At 36.5% G+C, this 27,539-nt stretch overlaps 1 protein-coding gene across 1 annotated transcript in view; it reads right to left on the bottom strand.

The window, feature by feature from the left end:
* The window catches only part of LOC150109967 (uncharacterized), a 66,442-nt gene that overhangs the window by 15,956 nt on the left and 22,947 nt on the right, over positions 1–27,539 (bottom strand). The window lies entirely within an intron of this gene.

The raw sequence follows: 27,539 nt of genomic DNA, 5'->3' as shown, positions 1-27,539 counted from the left end.
ATCAGAATAAGCGTAAACAACTCTGGGAGTTTTCCATGCAAAGGTGAAGTAACCACCACAAGATTAAGAAAGGGACCGGATGTGTTGCCAAGACCTTGACGCATCAGGAAAAAACTCGTTTTCTAGAGAAACACTAAACCCGTAGGGGCGAAAATATGGAGGAAAAGAAAACTCCCTTGTAATTTTGTAAATAACTCTCTCTCGTTCTCCATATTAATGTTCGGCAGAGGTCTGAATGGTAATTTGTTTCATGTCAGTTTCTATTTTTGTTTCGGGAATAATGACGTCACTCCTAAAAAAAACTATCGCGATTTAGCTCAAGTATCACTTTCTTAACTACTAAACAGCAATAGCAAATTATCAAATGTATTTCAACTTTTCTGACGTTAAATTGAAAGATAAACTGAGAAATCCCCCCCCCCCGAATTTTAAGTAGTTGTTTAAGTGGCGATTACGTTTTTAATCAGACACTGTTCCTAACCACCATCCAAAGTACTTCCCGAAAATTATTACAAATATTTCAGTTGCTTTCTGAAGTTGACCAAGATAGGAAATAAGCCGAAGTAAACGTCATTTCTCAGGTCAAGTAGGAAAAATGAAATGTCCTTTTCAGGAATTTTTTGAAACTTACTTAACTTTATTGGGAGAATTAGAGATAATTTCTCAAAATGCTGCTTAGCAGTGGAACAACAGATGTAATAAGAATATCTGGGTTACGAGTAAAAAAAAAATATTGTTTTATTAAAACCTCACAAGCCAGCAAAATATTAATAAAACACAAATATAGGTTCTGGTCTAGAAGTAAGGTCGGTTATCTTTTAAGTAATGTTTAATTCCTTAAAATTAAAGGAAGCGTCTTATTGAAAGTTGTAGTCTTTTAAACTATAAGCACTTTGGAAACATTTGGTGTCAATCACAAATATTTCTTCTTCCAAAAATTCATTTTTTGCAGAAGAAATCTTGCCGTTGTTTTTATTTATTTATTTTTCCCTATAGCATAAATTTCAGAATTAGAGAGCTGCGATAGTAGATGAGTGATAAATAGTGAGACAAAGAAATCTTAAGCAAAAAAAAAAAAAAAAAAAAGGTCAAAAAGAGGTCATTCAACATTAGGCATCCTCTGGAAAGAATATTAAATTACACAAACGCACCATCTTTGTGGCGGAAGGAATCAATCAAATGAAGTTTGGAAAGTTGAAATGAATGGCGGTGAAGTTTATAGTCAGTGAAGTTTATAATCAGGATGGAGGGTCTGGGAGATGCGTTTGCCAAACACAGTGCACACTAGTAATCGATATTCCACCAATCTTGGCATATCTTGGACGTTAAACATTCCCTCGCCGCCCGTCTCTTTCCTCGAGACACGTCTGTAACCACCTCTTCTGACTCGGGAGGCCATCTATCCATCCATCTCGCAGAAAAGGAAGATGCGGCACAGCCCACAACCTGCTTCGTCAGCAGTGTCCTCACCAGAAATCGACCTTCATAACTCTCCAATGCAGAGACCAATTTTCCCAATGTCATAGCAGTACTTTCTGCAAGTGGACAATAGAAATGAAGTCTTCCTGAAAAGAACGTCCAAAAAATCTCAATTCCAAAAGAATACTCAAATCTTGGCCAAGCATTAAACTATACGTCAAAGGTTTGGATGAAATAATGAGTTCGATATATCATATTCATACATCCGATACTTGACGGAAAAACAAATTGGATCTAGTAGAACTGCTCCTTTAATTTCTATATTTAAAATATTTTTATAGGAGCAGTTATCTGTCGTAATGGATCCAATCATAAATTTAACTTCTATCTAATAGCACACCTAAAATTGGAATTCATCTGTAGTTAATATAAAAATAGTACCTCGTGTCATTGTAAATAATACATAAATAATACATAATACAAAGGCAGGTTGTAGTGTTACATAGTTTTGTATTTGATGTGATATTATGGCTAGGAGTGTGACTGTTTATCTGTTTTTCTAACGCTTCTAGTAAATATTTTGTAGCAAAAAAGGTAAAAGGTTTTAAGTTTTCGCCAGATGCAGTATCTTTGCCATTCTTAATAAGTGAACGCATCAGTCCTCTTCGGGGAGAATAGCATTCTCCACATGACCTGGAGAATGCTATTAAAAGGTTGTGGGAGATATATGTTGAATGAAAGATAGAACTGTTTAGTATATAAATCTATTGGTTATCCATTTGCTGTATTTTATATTGAAAAAAAAAAAACAAATGGTTGGGAATATCGAAGAATGATTGGTCTATTTGGCTACTTTGGCGTTGTTGTAATGGTAGGTATTCAACAAAAGATTCATTTAGCTTTCAAAAATTATAAACTTGAAAGTCAAATGAATCTTGATAATAATAGTGGATACTTTTAAAAGAAATAATGCTGTAGCTCCTAATATGAGGAATAACATTTTAGTAAAACCGTGGTATTAATATTAATATTAATTTCGAACATATTATTATTAAATGTTCCTTTTCTCAGATGTACACTAGGATGACTAATTATACTGTACAATGGAATTACGACAGTTAAACACTTCAATCCTTATCCTTATAAGGACTGGCTTAAAGGGGTGAAGCAAGAATGCTTTTCATATTCCCCGTTATCTGTAAAGGACAGTGTAGGGAGAAGGTGTTATTGAGCTATTAAATTAAAGCTCTGATCATGGCAGGAGGGTAACAGCAATAGCTGAGCCTCAGTTAGAACTTCATTGGCTGCAGCATTGCCATTACCCTCCAAGGGTATAGGATTGAATGAATCAATCACCGTATGTGTAAGTAAAGGTGATATCTCAAAAATATCGGACGATCTCTAGGCCACTCATTCGTGGGCGAAAGACCGTCCAAATCTCAGCGTTGGTTCTACTCAGTGAAACTCGAGTACCGAGCAGAACCGCTCATTCCGAAGAAAATAATTCACCGGCAAGTACCCCTCAGCGGGCCGTGCCGGAGAACACTTTCCCCGGTATCTCAATTGCTCCCTTAGGGCAAAACCTAAGAGAGCGAACTCATTTACCCAGGATAACAGCAACAGCCGAACCTCAGTTAAACTTCATTGGTTCAGCATTGCCATCCGTTACCCTATATGGGCATCTCATATAAAATCAATCACCGACTATGTAAGTAAAGGTGAAATCTCAAAAATACGGACGATCTCTAGGCCACTCCATAGTGGGCGAAAGACCGTCCTAATCTCAGCGTTGGTTCCACTCAGTGACGGGCTCCCCGACCACTGAGCAGAACCGCTCAAATTCCGAGGAAAATAATTCACCGACAAAGCCCCTCAGCGGGCCGTGCCGGAGAACACCCTCCCCGGAGACTCGAAGTGCTCCCTTAAGGCAAAAACCCCAAGAGAGCGAACTCAAAAACTCCTCGCCCAAAGGGGTAGCAGCAACAGCCGAACCTCAGTTAAACTTCATTGGTACAGCTTTGCGTTGCTATCCATCACCCCCAAGGGCATTAATGAATCAATCACCGCATCTCACGGTCGACTGATTCGAGATCCCAAACACTTCAATCTTTCGCCATCAGCTTATTGTAATATTATTATGTGAAACTGATAATGGTGTTATCAATTAACAGTTTCAAATTTTCTAAAATCATTTAGGAAATTTTAAATACTTAAATATTTGATGACAAATTTATATAAAAGATAACCTATGCTTTTTTTTCTTGTGTATGGAATGGTAAAAAAAAATATGAAAAGACATTTGAAAAAGATTATGCACATGTTACTGCAGATGAGCAATATAGGTAAAAGATCATTTTTTAAAGATTATCTGGTTCGCTAAACACGTTGAAATAGGTGATAAATCACTATCTCTTATTTAAATAAAAGTCATAATGTTATACTATGTTCTCACCTTACAATATCGCGAACTGAAATGGTTGATAATGTTTTTTCTTTTTCTTCTTAGAAAAGTAGCAATATAAAGGATGCATTTCACTAAGACCATTTTATAATTAGTTAATGAAGAATTCAAAGTTATTGTTTTCCACTTCACCAGCATTTTTCATTTTTCATTCTAAAACAAAATCACTCGGAATACAGATTTTAATTAACAGTTTTTGCCGTTTTAATTCTTCATTCGTGTTTATTTTCTCCTTTTGAGCTGCAAGTGACTCTACCTGACTCATTAAGATCTTGTTCTGTGCATAACATAAATTTCATATAAAACTACGCTTTGCAATTTGTAAATATTTACACGATTATGACATCGAATATACATTATATACTAAAATAATTTATTGTTTTATTCTGTAAAAAGAATGTGTTATACCAATTATTACGATTAAATATTTAAATAAATTCATTTTTTTCTGAAATTCTAAAAAGTTTACTACACCTTTTATTAATTTGGATCATTGAATAATACATACAGTACGTTCAAACTGTAATTTGATGGATCGGTTCTGATTGATTCATTCCATCTATTACCCTTGGAGGATAATGCATAGCAATGCTGTAGCCAATGAAGTTCTAACTGAGGCTCGGCTATTGCTGTTACCCTCCTGCCATGATCAGAGCTTTAATAGCTCATTACACCTTATCCCTACACCGTCCTCTACAGATAACGGGGAAGATGAAAAGCATTCTTGCTTCGCCCCTTTAAGCCAGTCCTTATAAGGATAAGGTAATTTCTAATTTCATAGAGATATTCCCTATATTTTCTGTTTTCTACAATTACATCTAAGTTCTTCCTAAAGACGTCCATACACCCCAACGATTTGGTTCAGCATACGAGGCAACGGACATATTCAAACTTAGAAGATCAAAAGCTATATTAACCTCCTATAGCGATGAATAATCTCCATGCCCATTCAGGGCGAGCAAACTTCTCATAAAATTTACCCTCACTGTAACCGCAACAGATAGCGGAGAATATGAAAAGCATCTTGCTTCACCCTTAAAATCATAATTATCAATTGTGATTTCGATTGACTGGATTTGGATTTGTGATCTTTTCAGTAATTATACAGCGCAAAGTAATATTTTTGACTTTTAATGCATCTTCCCCAGGACCGCTCTGTTCCCTGCCCAGTTCCCGTCAGTAGTCTTCCGCCTCCAGAAGGAGATTTCGACTGTCGGTCTACAGTTCATGGTAGGAAGGGACAAGGCAGGTCTTGAACCACGCGAAACTCCCATTAAATCACAGGTTAGGCATAGACATGGACTTTCCGTTCGAAGACCTAAATTTTAAACAACTGCTCGCAGTATTCAGACAAGTAGGAATATTGCTACATACCAAATGGCCGGGAAGAGTAGAGCTCCATAAGATCCCTGCAGTTGAATCAAAGGATTACCATCCCCTGATCCTCTCCCCAGTACTTCTCAAGACAACACCAGAGAGAATGTGTCAACAGTCGACGTTCAGTCCTTAGAAGACACTGACGACTACCAGGTAGTCAGCAGGAAAAAGCGTAGGAGGGCTCCAACCGCAGAGCCTGAAGTACCGATGGACACAGTGGCACAGCCCAAAGAAAGAGTAGCACCGATGGGCACAGCTCAAAGAGAGAGTAGCCCAATGATGCACACGGAGCCACAGTTTCAAAGAGATAGAGTTTTACAGGTGATTCTAAGAGCCAAAGAAAAATTGTCAGCAGTTACGGAGGTGATGAAAAACACCGAAATTAAATTCACATTGGCTTAAAAACCCCGATGAAGGAGTACGCATTCAATCCGAAGGAGCATCGCACTACCGTCGGCTTACTAAGCCCATGGATGAACTGGAAATTTCATACATTTCAGCTAAAAGAGCGAGAAAAACTTTTAGCTGAAACCATAACACCAGAAGCGATAGCCACTGATCTCAAGTCACACTTAGAGCCGATAAAAGTCTTGTGTATGTATCGAGCAGACAAACGTCCCATTCCTCTGGATTTAGTGGAAATCAGTAAAGATCAGAGAGAGATTTATGATCTGAAGACTGTAATCTAATAATAAAGACCGAACCACTCAGAAGGAAAACATCTGCAGGACAATGCCACCGCCGCCAGAAATACGAGCATGCGCACAATCAGCAGGAAAAAGCGCAGAAGCTCTGTAGAGAAGAGCAAATGCGTAATATGCGGAGACAATCACCCCTTCATACATGTTCCAAACTATGCACTACTTCCGCTAAGTGCGCAAATTGTGGCGATCCCCACCCGGCGAACTACAAAGGCTGCACATTCCACCCATCAAACCTGATGAAAGCTAGGGAAACAGAGCCCCATCAACTCAGAAGCGTACAACACCTTCTACAACCCTCTACTGACTACAACAACTAACAGATCATACGCATCAGTGGTTTCCTCGAGCACAAAACCGACAGAACCTGCTCCAAGCAGTCAAAACTCGACTGCTATTCTAGCTGCTACCTTAGGAAATATGTTAACTGCTTTCAGCAAAACAAACATCAGCCAGAGTTATACAAATAAATTCCTGAAAAATACCCAAGTCATATTCTCAATGCTTAATGGATAATCCGACTATTCTCAATTAATTCCATACAGATTGCATTATGGAATGCTAATGGTCTCAGTAACAAACTCCTGGAGCTACAAGAATTTGCAGACCACGTCAGAATTATTATTCTCTTAATTAATGAGACTCATCTTCGCCCCTGCGCAACCCTCAACTTAGATATTATTCACTACTCAGAAATGACAGACTCAATGCCAGAGATGGCGGCACAGGTATGTTTGACAAGAAAAACATCCGCTATAACGAAATCAAGAAGACCACTACAACAAATCTAGAAGAAACTGGTATTGAAATCTACACCAATAACGCAGGCAACCTAAAAATAGACTCAGTTTCCCTCCTGGCAAACCTCTCCTAACTTCCGATCTCTCTCAACTGCTCGATACTAATGAAGCAACAATCGTGGCGGGAGATCTCAACTTAAAACATCCCTTATGGAACAGCAAAAGCTTCAAGTAATGATGGGATGATTCTGTACACTTTTCTATGCTAAGAAACATCGTCATTGCAGGTACGGTTGAACCAACGCACTATAGACCGCAAGGCAGACCTGATGTACTGGATATAGCCATCTTCAAGAAGACCTCATAAAATCCAGCTACAGGTGATTAACGATCTTAGTTCTGACCACAATCTAGTACTACTAAGCCTAGGAGGGGACCCTGAACCCATCTACAGTCAGACCTGAACAAGCTTCACTAAATTCAATAGCGCAGTTCGCACTCTTATACTCTTATAGGCTCAATACCAACTATCTCCTCCTGTGAAGAAATAGACGCAGCAGTCAATGATCTAGAAAGTACAATTTATACTAGCTTGGCAGCAGCCTCCATCGTTACCACCCCAGCTCAAGTCAACCTGCTTCCGGAAGAAATTCTAAATCTAATGCGTAATAAAAACAGAATCAGACGCAGTCACAACACATTATCTCCCCAGGAGCTAAATAGGGCAACCAATTTAGTTCTCTATGCGCTGAAAGATCACAGAAATCAACAGTGGGAAAGGAAGCTGTGTTCCCTAAAAGCTGAGGATAACTCGCTGTGGAAATTGGCTAAAGCTCTCGCACGGATCATTCCCACATCCAGCCCATTCACGGAGAAAGAGGCATAGTTTACAGAGATGATGAAAAGGCAGAAGCTTTCGCGGACGCCTTGGAGCTTCAATGTATTCCGAACTACATGGATGGGGATTTGCTTTTCATCGAGAAAATCCACAGGCTTGTTCGCTGCTCGCTCCGTCAGCCCTGCCGCCGCGAAAATATTTGTCATACTTCGCTTAGGGAAGTTTATTCTATCATCAAAAAACTCAATAACAAAAAGGCCCCAGGTCCTGACGAGATTACTAACAAAACTATAAAGGCGCTCCTACATAAAGCAGTTATGCATCTGGTAGCTATTATAAATTCAATGCTCAGATTCAATTATTTTTCCACTCGCTGGAAACAAGTAGATATAATCCTCGTTCACAAGCCACGGAAAGCACCTCTACAACTAGACAACCGCCTCAGTTTTAACCCTCACATTGTATATGCCTGCAATAAAGCCAGTTCCTCAATTGTCCAGCTCTAATCTCTTCTAAACCGGAGAAGTCAAGTTAGCACTGAAAACAAGCTAAGGATTTACATATCAATCATCAGATCCACTCTGACATACGGATCACTGCTTGGGGCCACACTCCCCCCCCAGCAACATCAAAAAACTACAAATGATTCAAGATAAGTGTTTCCGTATGATTTTTGATGCTCCGTGGTTTGTCAGGAATGCTCTCCTCCATCGCGATGCTAACATGCCGGATATACCCACGTTACTTCGCGGAATTGCCACTACATACTTCACACGAGCAGCTATTCACCCCAATCAACTCATTCAAGAGTCATCCAACTACGATGAGAAGGACAGATGGAAACACAAGCGCCCGAAGGGGGCTCTGATCATCGGTACAAGCGCTCTCATATGGCCCTAAAATGGGCGAACCAGGTGCTCGATAATCTTTTATACATTTAATCAACTCCTTAGCGATGAAGGGATAAAAATCCACGGGATTGTCATCCATCTTGCCATAAAAGTTACCAATTACTGCGATTTCAATTTCCTTTTTATTTTATACTTCATGTTTTGTTTACAGATAAACATTATTTCAAATAGGATATTAATTTATATATTATGTAGTCGGATTCTAACATGTTTTGTATTGGGGATTGTTTCAATGTTATTCATTGCTACCTTCTTCAACAACCTTATGCTATTTTAATACCTCTAACGTTTCGACTTCATATGATAAATCGCATCCTAATATTTACTTCTAATGTTTTATTACTATTTTACCCTTTACTTGGTTTCTCCTCTGTAAACCATTGTTTCTTCTTCTTTAGATATTTGCGTATTAGATTGTTCTGAGATTTTATTTAATGATTTTACTGAATTTTGTAAATCATATTTGATATAGCTAATACGTTAATACAATTTAGTCATCTGCAAATAATCAGTGTGATCTGTCGGGTAACAGATTTGCATACCAAACAGCCATACGCTTTCCAAATTGTTATTAATTAATACGAATAGGCAGCAGGGTATACCGGTATACCATTGCCGTACTTCTCTTCATATGTATTTCCATTCTGATAATTTCTTATAATTTGATTGCTATTTTATTTTCTGTCCCTTATCTTGAATAGACTGTAAAAGTTGGTTTTGCATATTTATATCAGCTATTATTATTATTATTATTATTATTATTATTATTATTATATCAGGATTGTCCGAGACTACTTGGCAGCGAAAATCAAACAAGAATCGTGACGAGTGGAAGTGTCCCCATTGCAGAGACAACAAAGGAATGTCGCCTTCGACCGCAGGCGGAAAACAGCCAATGCAGAAAACAACCGGGCAGTAAACAGCTACCAACAACAGAGGGAATTAAAGACAAAGAAAACAACAACGGAAACCCAGGTGAGCCATCTTTAAATGCATTACTTGAAAATAGATTACAAAACCAAAAAGACTGTTTAATCGATTTTGTTGGAGAACTATTTAAAAAACATACCGCACAAATTACAGAAAAATTCAACCAATATGAGGAATTTATTAAACTTAATAATAACTAGATAGAAAGTATGTTACAGACCGTAAGAGAAATTAAAAACTGCGTCAAAGAGCTAACTGAAAGACAGCATAATTTAATTAAAGAGACAACGGACCTACGGCAAGAACTAAACTTTCTAAAGCAACAGGACGAGCTCTCAAACCAACAGCAGCACAAAAATGACCTCCTCATAAATGGTCTCCCAGAAATAGCTACGGAACATCTAAGAGACACTGTAATACAACTAAGCCAAAAAATCGGCTCCCCCATTGAATCAAGAGACATCCAGTCAGTGCATCGGTTACCACAAAAAAGGAAAAGAGAAAATAATACCCGTCCTTCTCCCGTTGTAGTGCGACTCACCAACAGCCTAACAAAACTACACTTATAAAAGCCAGCAGGATTAAAAATCCAGTAGTAAAGGATCTGAAAGGAGACCACGACAACACCAATATACTTGTCTGAATACCTTACTCCACACTATCAGAAAATATTCTACCAAGCAAGGAAAGTAAAAACAGAAAACAATTACCAGTTTATATGGATAAGAGACAGGAAAATATTCCTTAGAAAGACACAAGACGCAAAACCAATCGAAATAAAATCCGTAGATGACCTCAACAGGCTGTCACATTGAAAGGAATATTGACAACTCGTAAAGAAAGACCAGCACCCGAACCAACATGAATGCACACCATCAAGCAGACGTAATCACCCCAGAACATGATAATTGCCACATTCTGAAATCAATATCAGAATGGAAACAACTGACAATTCCCAAAAAAGGACTATCTATTCTCCACATCAACATCAGAAGCATTCAAAAATTCTGGCTGACCCTGCAAGCTTATCTGAAGGAAGATATAGACGAAATAGACATTTTAATACTGACTGAAGTATCTACGACAAACGAAGAGGCATCCTCCTACCAAATGCCACACTTCCAACAACACAAACACTGCAGACAAACAAAACGAGGCGGTGGTATAATAATATTTACCAAACATAAACTAGAAGTAACAGAAATAAACTATAAATTAGAATACGCAGAAAACATATGCATCGAAATTAAAAACATAAAACAAGAAAACTCCCTGATATTAAACGCAATATACAGACCACCCAACTTAAGCACCACAAAATTCCTAGAAGAACTAAACAGGTGGCTTTCAGCCACGAAAGTAGGCACCTCAAAATACTTGATAATAATAGGCGACATTAATATAAACATTAGGAACAATACCCAGACCTATTATCGGCATATAACATAACCCCATCCATACAGTCGTATACACGCGAAGAGATAGTCGGAAACACAACAACCTCAACCTGCATTGATGATATAAATATAAGGGCCCTCCAAACAGCCACACAGCAGCCGTCATAACATGCAAACTAGCAGACCATTATTTCACAGCATTGCAGTTACACACTGAACCAGAACCCATAAAAATCACTGAGACTACAAAACAGTATCATAGCATTGTAAACGAAGCAATAGTGAACGATGAAATCAGAAAAACAGACTGGATGCAGATAGCATCTTTGGACTCTGCTGAAGCTGTATACAATAATCTTAAACTTGCATTTAACAAAATATATAACAAAGCATTAACAAAAATAAAAATACGCCCCCAAACGAAACAAAATCCATGGATAACAGACAGCATACTAAAGAAAAGATGCCCTATGGAAACAACTTAAGAAGTCGCCGAACAATATCGCTTTAAAAGCTGAATACAAAAGAAAACGGAATCTCCTAACAACCCAGATTCGAACGGCAAAAAGAAACTATTACAGCAACAAATTAACAACAGCACAGAATGACATAAAGGAAACCGGGCAGATTAATGAAATGCTGGACAATATACACAGAACCACTGCCACAGAAACAATAAAACACAGCTTTGCCTGCGACCCCAAATCCCTCAAACAGTTGGCAAACAACTTTAATCAGCACTTCCTGAACTCTGTCCAAAAGCTACAAGAAACAACCTTTCCCCACACTAACGAACATTCTCCACTAGGTCCACGAGCAACCCAGTCGATGTGGTTCCCAACAGTAACAAAAGAAGAACTATCACTGGCAATTCAACAAATTAATCCTAACAAAGGACCGGGGATAGACGGAATCAGACCAAAAGAAATCAAGAAACACTCAACCGACCTACTTCCAGTTATACAAAAACTGTTAAATAAAATCTTCGAAACGGGACACATACTTGAAACACTGAAGACTGCATTAATCACACCCATACACAAACAGGGAAAAAGAAACATAAGTAATTACAAACCTATCGCCATGCTGCCTGTAATCAACCAAATCATGGAGCGCATTGTACATCAGAAACTCTCCACATATGTTGAAAAATTTCAAATCATACCCAAAACACAATATGGCTTTTAAAAAATAAAGGAACAGCAACACTCCTGGAAGATTTCACAGATCTAATAAACGCTGCATTGGATAAAAACAGAATAACATAAGTGGTATTCATTGACCTAACAAAAGCATTTGACACACTAACACATAAAACCTTGTTAACGAAACTTACCCATATCGGAATTGGGGGTCGTCTACTCCAGTGGTTTAAAGCATACACGAAAAACAGAAAGCACATCACACGTATAGGATCAGCACACAGCAAAGAGGTACATGTAACCTGTGGAGTACCGCAAGGAGCTGTCCTATCTCCCATTCTATTTAACATATACACACACGACATAAGCCAACTCCCCCTAAAAAGTAAAATCTTCCAGTATGCAGACGACACTGCCGTAGTAACCATTCACAACAATGCAAATATCGCTTACAAAAATATGCAACACGACATCAATCAAATCACTAACTGGTTAACCGAAAACGGTATATATATAAACCCTGGAAAAACAGAGCTAATGATATTCAAAAACCCCCAAACCCTGCCCATAGAAACTACATATCTCACTATCAAACATTCATCCTCCTATACACAAAGTGCAGAACCTAAAATCACAACCATCACACAGGTGAAAACAACACGCTACCTTGGACTTCACTTCGATGCTGATCAAGGTTGGAATAGCCATACAAACTGCCTACATACCAAGCTTAGGATAATAGCAAGCAAACTATACAGATTAAAAGACATTGCCCTAACCCTCATAAAAATAATAATCTATAAAGCATTATGTGAAAACATTTCAAGATATGCAATCACATCATACGCATTCTGCGCAGACTACAGACTTAACAGTCTACAATGGTTGCAAGATAAAATGATAAAAGTGATATTCTGGGAACAACCCACTCTTATGCAGGAAGCACGGACAAAACACAAAATATTTAAGGTGAAACACTTACGCCACTACACAGTCATGTTAAAACACTACTACAGCCCAACATATAGAGTAACCAGAACAACATATCAAATAACAAGACCACAGTCAACAAACAACATAACATATAAGTACAACAATCACCACAGCAAAGCCACCCGAAACTTCTACGTACCTGATATGATAAACAAACTGCCGTTCGACAACAGAAACCTAGGAACCTACAGAGAGCTGAAACAGGCGCTATATAAATATTATAGCGAGAATGAAAATTAGAGCAATTCCTGTTCTCTCTCCTCCACCACACATACACACACAAACCTAGGAAACCCCCCCGCTCTCAAAAAAAAACCCACAAAAAAAAAAAAGTTAAACTGTAATAGCAGTCGAAGTGTTTCAAGCACGTACCAACAAACAGTAAAATCAACACCTGGCTTTTAACCAATATAGGAACACAACCATGAAACCACCACCCTCTGTCATCTATTATCTTCCTCAGATAAGCTCTGCTAAGCTTCGAGGAAGAAAATTACTAACTTGCAAGTATCTGTTATACACACTTGTAATACGTTATAAATATTATATATATATAATTACTACAGCAACTATGTATGCAATTCATCTGAGACATAAAAAAAAAAAAATTCTGTATAATCCTTATTGTAAATACTGTAAATATTATTATTGTATGTAACTTATACTGAGATATAATAAAATGTTTAAAAAAATTATTATTATTATTATTATTATTATTATTATTATTATTATTATTATTATTATTATTATTATTATTATTATTATTATTATTATTATTATTATTATTATTCTGAGCATAAAAAACCTGAAATACTACATGACATTAACAAGGAATCACTTCAACATCATCTATCGAAACAACAGAGACACATATCGTATAACACGACCTACAATTACTCTCTACATCCCCACACCCTTCAACCACTCATACGATTCTTTTGTGAGATCACATCAGATACCCACGCAATTCAGCAACCTACCAGAAAGTTAAAACACGTAGATAACTACAGAATATTAAAAAACGAACTCTGGAAAATATACCAACAAAGTTAAGAAACCATTAACACTAATATACACTTCACAAATCACTAGCATCCAATGCCTACATCCCATACATAAACAGTAGCAACAACTCAAATAGTGAAGGCTAAATCCCACTCTCTTCATAAAAGCTAACCCAAGCTTCGAAGTAGGTGGGATTAACTTGCCTCACTCATCTACAAATAATCCTTATAAGCAAATGCAGAAACTTGTATGTATAATCATTCTTTCTCAAACCTAAAAAAATAAATAAAATAAAATAAAATAAAATAAAATAAAATAAAAATAATATAGAAAAATAAAAAAATTATACAAAAAATTCTGTATAATCTTCATTGTTTATATTAGAAGAACATGTGTTGTAAATGCATAATATAAAGGCAAAAAAGTATTATTAAAAATTTTAATTGAAATCCAACGTAGGAATTGCAGCACTTAGTGCTGAACTCTGTAAAATTATAAGATGCAATGTCACAAGATGTTTATTGTATGTAAAAATATTTTAGCAAGCAATAAAAATATATTATTATTAAAAAAAATTATAATGTTATTATTATTATAATAATATTATTATTATTTTATTAGATATTAGAATTAATCAATATCAGAATATAATATTAATAATATTAATATTAATAATAATAATATTAATAATAATGATAATAATAATAATAATAATAATAATATTATTATTATTATTATTATTATTATTATTATTATTATTATTATTATTATTATTATTATTATTATTATTAAGTCTCAACATGGCACCTGATTACTGAAATGCTGGACAATATACACAGAACCACTGCCTCAGAAACAGTAAAACACAGCTTTGCTTACGACCCCAAATTCCTCAAACAGCTGGCAAACAACTTTAATCAGCGCTTCGTGAACTCTGTCCAAAAACTACAAGAAACAACCTTTCCTCACATAAACGAACATTCTCCACTAGGTCCATGAGCAACCCAGTCGATGTGGTTCCCCATAATAACAAAAGAACAACTATAACTGGCAATTCAACAAATTAACCCTAACAAAGGACCGGGGATAGACGGAATCAGACCAAAAGACATCAAGAAACACTCAACCAACCTACATCCAGTTATACAAAAACTGTTAAATAAAATCTTCGAAACGGGATACATACCTAAAACACTTAAGACTGCATTAATCATACCCTACACAAACATGAAAAAAGAAACATTATAATTAATTACAGACCCATCGCCACTTTGTCTGTAATCAATCGAATCATGGAGCGCATCGTGCATCAAAAACTCTCCGAATACGTTGAAAATTTTGAAATCATACCCAAAACACAATATGGCTTTCAAAATAATAAAGGAACAGCAAGACTCCTAGAAGATTTCACAGACCTAATAAACGCTGCACTGGATAAAAACAGAATAACATTAGTGGTATTCATTGAACTAACAAAAGCATTTGACACACTGACACTCAAAACCTTGTTAAAGAAACTAACGCATTTCGGAATTGGAGGTCGTCTACTCGTCTACAGCGTACAGAAAGAGGTACAGGTAACCTGTGGAGTACCGCAAGGAGCTGTTCTATCTGCCATTCTATTTAACATATATACACACGACATAAGACACCTTACCCTAAAAAGAAAATCTTCCAGTACGTAGAAGACACGGCCATAGTATTTATTCACAACAACTCAAATATCGCTTACACAAATATGCAACACGACATCAATCAAATGACTAACAGGTTAACCGAAAACGGCATATATATAAACCCTGGAAAAACAAAGCTAATGATATTCAAAAACCCCCAAACCCTTCCCATAGAAACTAAAAACCTCCCTATCAGACATTCATCCTCCTATACACAAAGCGCAGAACTTAAAATCACAACCATCACACTGGTGAAAACAACACGCTATCTTGGACTTCACTTTGATGCTGATCAAAGTTGGAATAGCCATACAAACTACCTACATATCAAGCTTAGGGTAATAGCAAGCAAATTATGCAGATTAAAAGACATTGCTCCAACCCACATAAAAATAGTAATCTATAAAGCATTATGTGAAAACATTTTAAGATACGCAATCACATCATATGCATTCTGCGCAGACTACAGACTTAACAGGCTACAATGGTTGCAAGATAAAATGATAAAACTGATATTCTGGGAACAACCCACACTTATGCAGGAAGCATGGACAAAACACCAAATATTTAAGATGAAACACTTATGCCACTACACAATCATGTTAAAACATTACTACAGCCCAACATATAGAGTAACCAGAACAACATATCAAATAACAAGACCACAGTCAACAAACTACATAACATATAAGTACAATCATTAATACGGCAAAGCCACCCGAAACTTCTACGTATCTGACATGATAAGCACACTGCCGTTCCACGACAGAAACCTAGAAACTTACAGAGAGCTGAAACAGGCACTATATAAATATTATAGCGAGAATGAAAATTAGAGCAATTCCTGTTTCTCTCCCCCCACACACGCACGCACGCACGCACGCACACACACACACACACACACACGCACGCACGCACGCACGCACGCACGCACGCACGCACGCACACGCACACACACACACACACACACACACACACACACACACACACACACACACACACACACACACACACACACACACACACACACACACACACACACACACACACACACACACACACACACACACACACACACACACACACACACACACACACACACACACACACAATGACAAATCCCCCTCTCAAAAACCATCACTACAAAAACACAAAGAAACAAACACACCAAGTCTAAATCCAACCCTTCTTGCAAAAAAAAAGTTAAACTGTAATAGTAGTTGAAGTCTTCCAAGCACGTACCAACAAACAGTAAAATCAATAGCTGGCTTGCGACCAGTATAGAAAATAACCATAAAACCACCGCCATCTATCATCTATTATTTTCCTCAGATAAGCTCTGCTAAGCCTTTGAGGAAGAAATCAGAAATGCCTCCCAAAGAAAGAATATAATACATTAGAAAAATATTATTAACTTTCAAGTATCTGTTATTCACAATTGTAATGTATTATAATTATCACTGTTTCTATGCATGTAATTTATCTGAGAAATAATAAAATGTTCAGACGTGAAAAAAAAAAGGTATTATTATTATGACAGACCTCCACGAGTCAGGGAGTCATCGAAGGAGGCCATATACTACATACACCAGCTACCATACCTGTTATTGAATGCATTCATACTGCATGCACTGACAACATCCGACAATCCATTCCAGTCACAAACCACCCTATGAATGACAGAAAAATCTAGCCCTCATTACCTTTCTTGGTGGCATTCATTCTCAGCTTCCAAGGATGCCCTCTTGTCCTTTCCTCTCCTTTCATAAAATGAAACATTCCATCAACTGAAATCCTGTATGTCCCTTTCATAAGTTTGTAAGTCTCAATCATATCGCCCGTCCTCTTTCTCCTGTTTACTAGTGTCTACAGTGTACAAATTCTCAATCTGACTTCATACTCAGTATTCCAAAATCCTGATGCCATTTTAGCACTCTCTCGACTGTATTAGAAACACCACGGAAACCAGGAGACCAAATCTGCGTAAAATAGTCCAAATGGGGTCTTATCAAGGCCTTACAGAGGCAAATTAACATCCTTAGTTTTACATGTGAACGTTCGTTTCAGCATTGCAATTATCTTTTGATTTCTATTTGCAATCTTTGAAACATCGCCCCTACACTTCCTATCTATTAACATTCCAAGATTCCTTGCCTGATCTTTCTTCTAGCCTAATTCCACCAATATAATATCACATTACATATCTAATCACGCCAAAGTACGACTTGACATTTACTGACATTGAACTGACATCCATTTTCTCATGCCCACAATTTCAGCTTATTAAAATCATTCTGCAAGTACTGCATATCAGCGGGGCTCCTGAATACCCTTCCTATCTTTGCATCATCAGCAAATAGCTGTGTCAAACGTCAAATCCTTCCCATTCTCATTAATGTACAGAGTGAATAACAATGGACCAAGGACTGATCCTTGAAGCGCCCTACTAGTTACCTCGAAACTCAGAATTACGCCCTCCCATATATCACTTTTTCATATCTATCAGTTAGCCATCCTCTTATGCATTTTAAACAATGTTTGTCTTTAAATATTATTAAAGGATTTTACGTAATCAATAAAGGCCACATGAGTTTCGTGAAAAAATTTTCATATTCCTTATTTTATTCGTTGTATTTATTTTTAGTTCAGAGATTGTAATAAATTCTTCATAGGTTTGTTTTAAATATTTTGCTTCTTTATTATCTTTATTCCAGAGATATTGAAAAGAGTTATTACCCATGTTTCTAAGGCTATTGTTGACATCTTTACATTGTCCTTGATTTCTATTCATATATTTTATCATTGCAGTAGTACTATTTCTTTTGTATTCAATTTAATTTCTACTGTGTTGGAATTTAGACATTTCTAGTAATTCAATCTCTCTCTCTCTCTCTCTTTCTCTTTTTGTTCCATATATAAGCTTTTCAAGTATATTGCTGATCTCATATGGCAATGATTTCTTCTTAGAAACTCGGCTTTTTCATCAACAACAGTAAAACGACTAGATGAACACACGCAATATAAGATATAACAGACAATTCAGAGGAATAGTCGCCCTATCATTAGCAGGTTTGTAAGAAGCCACGTTCCTTGCTCGTGAGAGGCCACTGTGCCTGTCGCGTTAGTCACAAAGGGATGATGGAATTCTTCTACTAACAGTATCAATGTATTTCAAATCAGATGTACCTAGATAACCCCCCTCTTAAGCGATCATGGTCTTCGATTTTAGTTGCATTTGGTTGGACCATATTTAGAATGTAGTGAAAACTTTAGTATCAGGAACCACAATAATATTATTTTACGAGTATATCATGAAAGGGAAAAGGTCAGTATTTTTAACCCTTTCGAAGAAACAAAACTCCTACGAAAATCTGTTAAAGAAAATATCAACCATCACAACACAGACCTGTAGTTGTCTGAAGCATTACATTCTTTCTGAATACATAAAATACCACATTTATAATGGACTGCTGATAGAATTTTTTGAAAAGATACTTTTTTTTAGTCGCAGGAGAGAGAGAGAGAGAGAGAGAGAGAGAGAGAGAGAGAGAGAGAGAGAGAGAGAGAGAGAGAGAGAGAGAAGAAGAAGAAGAAGAAGAAGAAGAAGAAGAAGAAGAAGATACTTTTTTCTTAAGAATGTCGAAGATATTGCATCTATTGAAAATTGGAGAGACACGATTTCTTGCTTCATAATATTAAGTAAATATTAAGAGATTAATATTCATGATCCCAATTATAATCAGGAGTTTTACAGGTTGATTGTTTAGCTTAAGGGAGTAAAAGCCAGTATATACGAGGAGTATTGTTTCCTTGGGCCCACCATTGACTAATTCGGGAACAGACTGAAACAAGGATTAGAAAAAGTCGTCATCAGAAACTAGAATCAAAGACCTATAATGGTCGTTTTTGTGACAGCAGATACTACGTATATTGTGATTGTTTTTCATTATTATTATTTTCTTTTTTGTATGTTCACCATCTTTGCAGTCTCTGAAAGATCATCAAAAGATTGGTTACAAATGAACCAGTGGATGGTAGATTTTGTGATAGATAATATATGAATTTCATTGTCAAATGGGCCACTCTAATCATTGCGATCCTGAAGTAGGTTGAAAACAAGTTCCTGGTTAAAATATAGAAATGATATTAATCCCATAAGTTATACTAATGCACGATAGGTTTATAACGCCACTTAAAAAAATGCGATTGCACACTACTCTGCTATATTATTTAATATAGAGATATACCCCATTCATATGACCCGATCCGGACCACCGTCGTATAGTGAATCGCTATTTTTTTATTATTACTCTTGTAGATGCATGTACTGGCAGTCATGCACTTGTGTAAATGACGTACATAAAGATTTACTTGAGATACGCAAACGAAAATTTTAGAATAATTTTTATAAACGAAAAAGTTATCCTGAATAGTTTGGTTTATGGAAAAACGCCAACTATTTAGGTCATCGATCTACACCATTAAGTTTTTCCATTTCGAAAATAAGATTGTCACCTTTATGGATAACAATATCATTAACTAGTGATCGGTTAATGCTATTTAACAGATTTCATAATCTTTATTTTTAACAACTATAAAAATAGTAGTGCGAGGTAAGTTTAGCCTGCAGCCTATTTCAGTGTTTCGATACACCAGCGTGAATAAATTTAATAATTTTAAACTTGGCATGTAATGTAACATGTTTATGCATCTCTTCTTTTCAATGGAAGCAGCATCCTTGAATTTTATCTGCCATTATTAACAACAATAAAATAAAATAATTTTTATAAACAGTTATAAATTGACTTGATCATAATTGAAAACCATCGTAAGAGAAGATCGTCGTAAAGTGAAGCGTCGTAAGCTGGGATATTACTGTACTAAATTGCACAACTACTGTAAATATAATTTGTACATGCGAGAATGCGTTTTATAAGTATAATGAACTCATATTTTCCAAATAAAAATAGAAAAGTCTGTACTCATTTACTTAAAAGCATAAATATGTCTTCCAACGTCTCCAGCTATATCTAAATGGCGAGTCAATGTGCTGTTACCGGTGGACTCCGGTTTTTCTAAGCGGCTGATTACGATATACAAGTAAAAAGAATCCAACTTTTATCTGTTTTCAAGAGAACTGCATGCTTTTTTTGTTTTTTTTTGCCCGCGTTTCGTCAACATCTTACATCTATTCGCAATCGAAGGAATCCTTGCACAATCAGCCGTACCATAATGAAGTTGCGTATAACGACGAAATGAAGCAGGTTCATAGTCTACGGCCATTGACCTTATTTCTGTCATTGTTTACATCTTCCCAAACCAGTCCACAGCGAATAAACGCAGATTTTAGAGTTAGCAGGTCAATTCTGGAAATGCGATAACTATCTCTATTGAAAGTCTCGCCGTGGTTTTGATGCAGTATGAACCATGTACATTTGACATATTCAGCTCACTGTTTTCATTAGCCCTTACCTTCGAAAACATCGACCTTAACACTAAAAGATCTATTTCTATTTACTGTGGTCAAAGTGTATGTAACTGGCCTTGTTCTCTCGCATGTTAACAATCAAGGTACACTGAGGCTCAAAAAGCCTCTTCTCATCCTTCTAAAAAACTAGTCTTTCCATGAAATAAAAATGATATTTGGAATACATTAAAATTTGAATTTGAAATTTGCACATGCATTAAATATAATAAAAAGATCATTTCATTTTCGATACATGTTTTCGTTTAATTATTTATTTCATTTATTTTGTTTTTGCTTACCTTAATTAATTATTACGTATTACTTTCTTATAATCTTATCTAAATTTTGTTTTATGCTCTTTTGTATTTCATCGGATACCTTCGACTGGCTTTGTATCATGTTTTGCATATATTATTATTATTATTCGTATTATTTTCACTTTCTACTACGAAATCTTAGTCCATCAAGATTGACTGTGGCATTAACTGTCAGTTAATTTCTAAAAATGTACTGGACTTCAGAGAGGAATACCGGTCTACCTATACACCGGTATTCCTCTCTAACCTCCCCCCATCCCCAAACGACTGAATCATTAGACATCCTCCCAAATTCTCGGCTGAATAGGACGCCTTGAGCTTCCTCAAGATCATAATGCTACCAATGCATTCCCTACCACCTTTTTATTTATTTTATTTTTATACATATACAACAAAAATAAGATTATCATGTTAAACAGTAGTAATTATATAGTATAATCAAATGGATTATCAATATTTTTCCTTGAATGTCCATACAAAAGATTTATATTGCAATATAGCCAGTCTGGTAGGCTGAGTGGATCGCCCACCTGCTCTCCAACCAACAGTTGGTTGGTTCGACTTCCACGACTGCTATGAATTTCTGTAAAAACTTGCTCTAGATGAGCTTATAGAGCTCCTTGAGTTTATAAGGCTTGTCATTTTATTTTAATAATAATATCTTTAAGACGTTCTTTATAAGTTAATCACGAATCAGTTGATATTACCAAAAAGAGATTTTCAAAATACGGTAAACATTAGCAGCAATAATACCAGCTGTTCAACAACACACTGTTAGGAAATTATAATGTAATAATTCTCTTCAGTACCAATATATTATAACATAAATTATGTTTCATAATTTTCATAAATTAAAAAAAAAAACTTTCATAATTAAATCTTTAATTATATAGACGAAACCCTTTGGTCGGAAAGACCTGGGTTCGATTCCCATCAGTGACACGAGGAACCTGGTCTCTTTCGACTAAAGGCGAGTTAGCCGGTCTCATACGGATGTAAGGTTTTTTCCACCCTGAAACTCGGGTTTTTCGTCCCCCAGAACAGGCAAACCGGTCCCGTGAACACACATGGATTGCAGTCATGAATACGTCCTAGCCATATGCCGGTGTCCCGAGTCCAGATAAAATGGGGGAAGGGTTTGGGGAAAGCAATGGTGAACTACCCTGTTAAAAAATATCACCAAGAATACTTTGTGGGCAATGCCTACAAAGTCACCTACGGTCGGAAACGACTGAAAAGGGAAAATCAGAATCAGATTAAGACACACAGTTTTTATATATTTTATTTTTTTAATTGAATATTTTAATATATTTTAATACTTTATTGCTATATATATTTTATTTTATACATTTTCCCCACATGCTGTCCGTCCCATAGCTTAGTCTATATTTCATTCTAGCAGTTTTCTTCAAAAGAGGCTTGAAAGCGGAACATTCAAATTTCAGATATTTATTCAAATATTTATTCAAATACAAACAAATATTGGTGCTGTGGATTACATATCAAAATTTATTTAATTTCTTATAAGGTGTTTGAAATAAATTATCTACTTTATTGTATTTTTATTTTATTAATATTTATTTTAGAATTTCTTTTTATAATTAGTTTTATATAAATTATATAAATTAAATAGAAATATAACTGTTTTAAGCTTAAAATATGATAAGTCCAACTGTAGGTTTAATGGGGAAAAAAATAAGGTATTTTTTCTTTAATGAAACACAATCATGAATACCCTATGCAGAAATACAACAAGCAGATAATAAATACAGAAGAAAATTTTTAGATCTTAATTGATATTAATAGCGATTATTATTAACAAAATGGAAACAAAATCTCTCTCTCTCTCTCTCTCTCACACACACACACACACACACACACACACACACACACACACACACACACACACACACACACACAAATAAATAAATTCAATGAAATAATGCAATAAAGATAACGTATAATCATTTGGTCAATATTGTGACTTACGATTAAAATAAATCAGAAGCCGAGCTGCACGAGTAGAAGCAACATTTAATAAAACGATTATTAGCGTCTAATTAGTGAACTAACGAATGAATAAACTCGAGGAAAAGGATGAAATTTGAGATACGTTGTTTAAAGAGAAATGCAGAAAATCAAATGTACAGAAAGACTCCAGCAAGACTGCACGCGAAATGCGAGTAGAAACAAAAAAGCATAATTGTTTACGACTGAAGCAAGGACTACAACACAAGTACTTTGGTGTGTTATGCCAAGAGGAAGATGGCAAAACAGGAAGAGGAAGAAGAAGACGGTGGACGGAAGGATACTTGATAGTGAAAACTGAAGAGGGATTATTGAATAAAAAAAAATTCTAAACCGGAAAAAAAAAGGAAATAAAAACGTGTTGTTGACCGCTAAACTCAGTGCCATATGATGATGATGAATCGTAAAATTTTTATTTAAGAAAATGTAAACATCCTTCGAGGTCATACGACTGTTGGTCGCCGGTTCATCAAAAAAAAAAAAAAAAATCAGCTGAAGTTTGGTGTTTGTCCAGCTTTAACATAATTTTACATTCATTCTATTAAATTCATGAAATAAAATAAAACTGTTTGAATACTATAGTTTTATTACGAAAGAAAGAATTATGAATTATTCTTAGCAAGTGCTAATCTTCCAGGCACGCTAAACACATTCGAGTCCAGATTTCTCGACCGAAAGGCGTGTATCCTACCATCGGCTGCACGAAGTCATATTCTCTGAAGATTGAAGAAATGAAGAAATATTTGCAAGAAATTGAAATGTTTCTCTCTCCCGTTTTGTCTTACACATTCTGTACTCACCCGTGAGATTCCTTATTGAGGGGGCAACACTAAATGGACGGGCTGCAGCCGTTCTTTCGATTCCATACTGGTGCACCAAAGCCACGTACAGAATCCCGGAGAGACGCGAGAGTCCTGGTAAAATGAAGTTATTGACACAGCAAGAAAGTGCTACTATCCAACTCCATCCTCTGTCCGGAGCTTCTCCACGTGGCTGTGGAGTTTCTTTCTTATCCTCGGTGTTCACCATCTGGAGACTTAGTGTTTAACACTGATGGAGGATTGTTAGAGTTGTACTGGCTTATATGAATCACTGTGGATAAAATGTAGCCTTGTGCAGTCAGAGAGACTTAGTTGGTAATAAATTGTTAGACAAAAGTCTGTTCGGACGAGATAAACGGTAAGTAGTTAAGTAGGAAACGAAATTCAAATTTAAAATGAGATAAACCTGCTAAGAGACTCCACGCTCATGGAGTCTATTAGCAGGTTTGTTCCCTCTCTGAATGCTCATGAAAATGTAGAATTAATACTTTAATTTCTGTCGTTTTTGAATGAATGAAAGTAGAATAAATTGGGTAGAAAATGAATCAGCTCACAATATTCACTTCAGTAGCTACTTAATAAATTAAGAGAACTGGTTGTTATTCTGCCCGTAATTACATGTTGTTGCGCTATCAAGAAAACACAGACGCGGTTTTTAATTCACATGCTTGAGACTGGTTCTGCTCTTTCTAGTTACCCACTGAAACCGTTTTCGTAATTCCTTATCGTGGTCTGGTCCTTAACTAAAGCAGTAATTCTTTTTAATTACAACTTTTGTACTTTTTAACATGTCAGTTGTGTGAAATGGATTCACTTTAGGCCTAATAAGTAGGAATTGTCGATAATTAATAACATTTATGGAGTGAAAAATAGCTTTTAATTAAAGTTAGCTATACATTCAACGCTTCACTGTCTGTAGTAACATCACTATTAAGATTGAAAAAACAGTAATTACGTTACTGTAAAGACTTAAGAAGCATTCATGAGGCATAAATTATTTATGCAATATCTGTAGAGAACTTAAGATAAACGCTTCCATTCTTATCGCCTCATTGCGACCGCCCCAGGAGAGCGAAGATATTCGCTCTCCTGGGGCGGTCGCAAAAGTCTTCCCTCTCTGAAACTCGTTTCTTTGGTGGGGGGGGGGGGGGGGGGATGAAACCATGTTACTTCAAGACATCTGACATAGTGAAACGTATTATTTCTAAGATATCCACAAGAATTCTCGACAACATGACCCTCCAGTTTTATCTGTCCGTTCCTGTCCTACCGTTATCCTTCTATCGCATGAAAAGGGTAAACATGTCTATTCTATAATCAATGCGTCCCAATTCACGATCTATTTTTCTTTTCTTTTCTTCCTTCTGACCTGCTCAGCAAGTCTGTCTGCTGTTTGTGTATAGTCTGATTTCGATCTTACATCCTGTTTTCCATGACCTGCTAATGTTCCACGAAATACGGCTATATCGTCAGAATTCATTTTCATCAATTAAAGATTTAAACAACTGTGTTGTAGATTATTTATGAATAGATAAAGCTGCTTAATGGGGTAACATATTAAATAATATCAAGAACCAGAAAAGCCTGAGTTTTGCGATGGAGTACAAAATTAAAGCTCTATCATCTGTTTATAGGGATATAACATAATCTTTTAATCTCCTTATTTTTCTATAAAAAATTGTAATCTTTAATATTTTTTTACAATTTTGATTTATTTATGAAATTAAAACTTTTTAACTCTATATCTTTGGTATTATGCTTAAACACCTACTAAATGTTTATTTATGAAGAGTATATGAATAATTATTTAACGTAAATCCAATACCCTTCGAGGGTAATGGATGGCAATGCTGTAGCCAATGAAGTTTAACTGATGTTCGGCTGTTGCTGTTACCCCCTGGGGCGCAGAGATTCGAGAGTTTTGAGTTCGCTCTCTTAAGGTTTTTGCCTTAAGGGAGCAATTTGAGTCTCCTGAGAAAGTGTTCTCTGGCACGGCCCGCTGAGGGGGTTTGTCAGTGAATGATTTCCTTCAGAATATGAGCGGTTCTGCTCGGTGGTGATGTGTGGGTGATGGCCTTCCACCCACACACATCTCAGGGGTGGCTCCGAGTGGAGCCACCCCTGAGATGGACGGTCTTTCGCCCATGATTGAGTGGCCTAGGGATCGTCCGAATTTTTAGAGTTGGCTTTACTTACACATCGCCAATAGTTCTAATTGAGGCTCGGCTGTTGCTGTTACCCCCTGGGACGCAGAGATTCGAGAGTTTTGAGTTCACTCTCTTAAGGTTTTTGCCTTAAGGGAGCAAATTGAGTCTCCGAGGAAAATGTTATCCGGCACGGCCCGCTGAGGGGCTTTGTTGTTGGAATTTTTAGAGTTGGCTTTACTTACACATCGCCAATAGTTCTAATTGAGGCTCGGCTGTTGCTGTTACCCCCTGGGACGCAGAGATTCGAGAGTTTTGAGTTCACTCTCTTAAAGTTTTTGCCTTAAGGGAGCAAATTGAGTCTCCGAGGAAAATGTTATCCGGCACGGCCCGCTGAGGGGCTTTGTTGGTGAATGCTTTTCTTCGGAATATGAGCGGTTCTGCTCGGTGGTGGGTGGAAGGTCATCACTGAGTGGAGCCAACGCTGAGATGGACGGCCTTTCTGCCACTATTGAGTGGTCTAGGGATCGGCCGAATTTTTAGAGATTGGCTTTACTTACACATCACCAATGAAGTTCTAACTGAGGCTCGGATATTGCTGTACCCTCCTGCGATGATCAGAACTTTAATTGCACAATAACACCTTATCCCTACACTGTCCTCTACAGATAACGGGGAAGATGAAAAGCATTCTTGCTTCGTCCCTTTAAGCCAGTCCTTATAAGGACTTAAATCCTTTTTAGGACTTCCAGGGTAATGGATGGCAAAGCTGTAGTCAATGAAGTTTTAACTGAGGCTCGGTTAATGATTAATGCTGTTACTCAGCCATGACTATAGTTTTTAGCTCAATAATACCCCACCCACACAGATTCTCTTAATTCAGATGACGGGATTAAGAGTCAAGGACTCAGTTCATCGCCCAGTTCTTTTAAGAAATGTTTGTTTGTAACGACAACTAGACCTTTTTTTCTTGATTACTTGTATTAGAAATTATAACTCATTTAAAAATGTTAGTCAAGTGAGTAATATTTATTATCCGACTAATTTCATCGATTTTTGCTATCGGCATCTTCAGGGATACAATTGGTAAGCGACATGAAGGTTACAGGCTAGGTTTTAACTGACAGTTCTAATTCATACAAAATTAGTACTGTGCGTGAGACAATACACGT

This window comes from Typopeltis vanoorti, chromosome 1 (genome assembly GCF_054136105.1).
Source record: "Typopeltis vanoorti isolate ZY-2024b chromosome 1, IOZ_Tvanoo_1.0, whole genome shotgun sequence".
Taxonomy (NCBI): domain Eukaryota; kingdom Metazoa; phylum Arthropoda; class Arachnida; order Uropygi; family Thelyphonidae; genus Typopeltis; species Typopeltis vanoorti.
Note: the sequence above shows the minus strand (reverse complement) of the source record. Positions and strands in the feature narration are given on the sequence as shown.